The following is a 4,779-nucleotide window of genomic DNA, read 5'->3' as shown; positions in this document are numbered from 1 at the left end:
AAAGAGGCAAACATGGCGTTAACTCAAAACGAAAAGGAGTTTAAAACTGTGATTGAAACTCTAAAGAAAAATGTTTCCGAATTGAACAAAGTTGTGTATCATAAACAAGTTTGTATTAACGACTATATCAACCTTGTTGAGGAAACCAAAAAGCAATTAGCCATTGCCCAATGCGAGCATGATGCGATCAAACAAAAATTGGATAGTTATTCTAACTCCCGATTTGTGCTTGATCACATCATCGATGTTCAACAACTAAAGGGAAATCAGAAAGGCATAGGGTATAACAAATGTCCACCCCCTTTGATGAACAACTATACCAAGATGCCCGATGAAGAGGAAATGCCTCGGTATGAACCCAGTGTGCCTCTTGATGTTGAGGAATTTGCTACTGGCCTAGGGTTCAAACCGGACAATTCATCGGAGGGCTCATCTGATAACAAAGAAAAGTCATCATGCGCTTCAAATCAAAGTCCTCCAACTATTGAGGAATGTGATTCTTCAGATGATGAATCAGATGTGAATGATCAGGATGAATCACTTGATGAGGCGAAAGGAGTAGAAATTCCAATTGAGAATCATATTCTTTGTGATCCTCCTACTCCCGTCGCGCAACCTGCTGTCAAGCAAGTGATAGATCCTGTCAAAGATGTCAAGAATGACAAGGAAAGTATGTCTGCTGTTAAAAGCAATGACTTGTTGTATATTTTAATCGGTGATAGTAAAATTTATTCAGACAAAGATTTTCCAATCAAAAACGTCAATCAATCCTTGATTGACAAAGTGTTTGAAGATACTACAAACCAGTTTTTGGGAAAGACGATCCCTGGAGTTGCTGTAACTCAATGTGATCCAATTCCAAAGGCTGAAATCAGAAAACAATTTGGAAAACAGAAATCACCGACAAAGCAACAACCAATTGCTTTTAAGGGTAAACAACAACAACGAGCTCCAAAGCCAAAGGCTAAAGTTGAATCAAAAGGAGCTCGTTACATGAAGAAAGGAAAAGATGTTAAGTTTGTAGCATCAAAAGGTACAGATAAAATTGAGACTTTTGAAAACAAATCAAACACTGATTTTGTTCAAAAAGTCAAGATTTTGAAGCGTAACAGCGATAACAATTACACCCAACACACAAACGGGTGTGATGAACGAGCAAGTACCTCAGGTTCTACAGGTTCAACATCTGCCAGCCGAACAAATTCTCCTAAGTTTGGTGAAAGGAGAACTTGTTTCAAATGTGGGAAGTCTGGGCACATCATTAGAGATTGCACAAACTTGCCCAAACCAAATTTTGTTGAAAGATCCCCCACTGAACGAGGTCACTCACAACGTCGTCCTGTTTCTCCAAAACATGATAAACGCACTATTAAAGAACAAGAAACAAAACAACGACGTAAAAATGTAAAGGTGATCGAAAAGGCCTTAAAACCGGAAACTGTTAAAAGGAAACCTAGTTTGTCACAACCATTAAAACCAGAAAATGTACATAATACACACTCTGGTAAACAAAAACAAACTTGGAAACCTAAAACAGGTAAAGGTTCAAGGGGAGGTGTTGTGCTTGAAAATTATCAACAGGTTGAAATTACATTTCTTGATTCTCAGGGGCAACCCAAGTCTATGAAGGCTTGGGTCCCCCTCTCCAACTAATCTCTGAGTGAGTGTGCAGGAAGTTCCAGGAGGAACTATCGATAGTCATAGGATTATTGATAGTGGAATGTCCTTGCACAAGATAGGCGACAGAAGAAATTGTTGCCTTTGATGGAGAGATAGAAAAGAAGAAGAAAATGTGATTGAATGATGGTGCAAAATTCGACCAAATGAAGAACATGCGAAAATTTGGTCATTCTGGTTTTTGATCGGGTCCACAGGAACGAATGAAGTGAAATGTGTGTCGATGCCTTGGAGTGCATTGAACATCCGCACACCATTTCTGAAAGAGAAAGTCAAAGACCTTCGCTGGTACAATGTGGAAGACCAGCCGGACCCGGAGGTTTATGAGCTTGTTGCTGTCAAGAGATTTTTTCAGTAGTTGCAGATTCGACTCTCAAGTCCACACCGGGTGGATATCCAGTTGGGAGAGTGCTTAGATTCCTTGCAATGCACGGAACAGTTGCAGGATACGCCTTTAAATTATTAATCTCTCCTATACTTGTCGATATTTAAGCTACTTTGTGAATTATTATTATCTCGAACAGCACTCTTTGACCTGACACGTTGATCTCGGATATCACCTCACACGTGATTGTTTCAATATGAAACTCATCAATGTTGTCATGGTCCGCACCGCTTACCGACATGCCAACTCACTTTTCCAAAATCTGTTAAATCCTTTCTGATAAAACTTATTATTGGTAAATGGCATTAAGGTCAAGCAAGAGTAAACCAACATCGGAAAATCATTTTTGTAAATATCTTTGTGTATTTTTAAATTTATCTTAGTTTGTTGATTTTAGGGGGAGTAAATCCAAAAATCGGAAAATACAAAAACATCGAAAAATTTCAAAAACACAAAAACAATAGAAAATCAAAAATGAGTTTCCTGGAGAGCAAAAGAGAAAATGATAGTACATCAGTGGTCTATCCTAACCTCTTTAAACCTTAAATGAAAAACGATAAGCAGCTCTATATAAGATGTATCGGTAGGCTCTCAATCATTTTAAAGTGTGCAGGGTGATATAAATCTTAATCGACTGAAGACCAGGTGGGAACCATTCATTGGCATATGGTCTTAGTACCGAAATTTCGTTTGATAGATTGCCGAGGTTCTGAGATATTCGGTCTTTATGCTGCTTATCATCTGGGTATCATGGTTGTATCTTTTACCGAAAAATAACGGGGACGCAAGTCTAGATCTTCCATGATACTATACATACGTGTACATATTGCATACTGCATTCGACCTCAATAAGTGATAAACAATCACATGTCCAAATCAAATAAGTGATAAAATATCACATTTATCCGGGTGTCAAGTTCGTCTCTCTGCTGTACGGAAGTACTGACCTGTTCACGGACTTGCACCTGTGCCCTCATGCATACGAAAATCAAGTTCCTCATCAATAAGTGATTATATCACATAGGACTTGTTTTCAAATCAAAATAAGTGAGTATCTCACAATTTATACGGTCAAACAGATGATAATCGGTATACTCACCGGTAAGATGAACTCTCGTGCATACCTTGATACGGGAATGTGTCGTGATGTGGATGAACACCGGTCGGTAAGTATAAATCATACATTAACGTATCCTCTAAACATGATTACATCTGATAAGTTGAGCTTAAGTGGACAACAATACCGATAATTGTTATAGGATGCTTATCTTAATGTTAACTAACTGAACAACAAGAGTGTTTTGGCATGACCGTACACTGATATGATTCTCTTACCCTCGAAACTCGCAAAAAGAATGTTTGTATATATTTATTTATTTACTGCTTAACTTTTATTGTTTCTTTTAAACAGTTTCGTCGTTTGGTGCATATCAGCACGACATTAGCGGTGATGTCGTTTGATAACACTCAAAGGATTTTAAATTGTTGTCTTTTACTTTCAAAAATACCAAAAAGATTTTAGGTGTGTTTTAATATAAACTTTATAAAAGCCAAAAAGATTTTATTTCTGCTTTATTTTCGATCGTACGATGTTGGAGCTCGAGTCTTCGTTACCTGAAACCTGAACGAAAACCGAATTGACTAATTCTTCATAAACGGTCGAAATTTGCATGTTTTGAAAGTTAAAGGCTAAAATTGAAAAATTTATTAAACTTTCAAACTGTCGGACGGTGTTTGATTGTGATATGGTCATTCGTGTGTCATTTGTTTATCCTATGTTCCAAGCAGTTGTTCTCATTACGCGTTTAGATTTCTTGCATGTGCAGATTCTAAAGGCTAGGAGAACATGGTCGATGACAAGCTTTGGAATGAAGACACGACGAGAAGGCGCTCAAAAGATGAAGATGATCGAGTTGCCGCTGGCCGTCATCAACACCACAAGGATCTCACTTCATAAAGTTAAAGTATTTCACGAGCATAACTCAAGGGGGAGCTTATATTAAGGGGGAGTTTGTTAACACACTTCCTACATGATACGGGTAGTTTGTTGATACACTCTCTGCTTTCAAGACGTGAAGACTTTGAAGATCCACCGACATTGAAGATTTGAAAGGACATCAGAGTTTTGGTAACTCGAAGACCAAAGACCGTCGAAGTTCAAGACGAGTCTGCAACTATAGAAGATAAAGACAAAGCTACAGCCAAGGGGGAGTTTGTTGGTGCACTTGTGTCTGTACTTTGTCTGTATTCGGTCTGTATAAAAACGATGTCCTAAGTCAGTCTGTAAGTTGACCAAGTAAACTATCCTCCTAGTTAGACTTGGACAACATGATGTTGTCTGGATCGAAGGATAGCCTCGAAGGATACAACTGATCCTTCGAGGTGCTCGAAAGATATGGTTCGACCATGGTTCGACCATTAGGCATCGAAGGATGATCCTTCGATGTCCATGCTGATCTTTCGGACACATTGTCATCGACAGATGATCCTTCGGACCATCTGTCGAATCCTTCGGACAGATCTGCTTTGTGTGGGTATAAATACCCATGCAGTGTGTTAGTGTTAGAGAGATGCACATTTGGAGAGTTAGAAAAACTCTGCTGGAAAACACACACACACACACTTTAGAGAGTTTGCAAACAGATTGTAAACCTTGTGCTTGTAACCGTAAACCTTCATACGTATTAATACAGTGGTGTTAATCGGTGAACTTTGTG

Source organism: Helianthus annuus, chromosome 17 (assembly GCF_002127325.2).
Source record: "Helianthus annuus cultivar XRQ/B chromosome 17, HanXRQr2.0-SUNRISE, whole genome shotgun sequence".
NCBI classification, from domain to species: Eukaryota; Viridiplantae; Streptophyta; class Magnoliopsida; order Asterales; family Asteraceae; genus Helianthus; species Helianthus annuus.
This window is presented reverse-complemented; position numbering follows the sequence as displayed.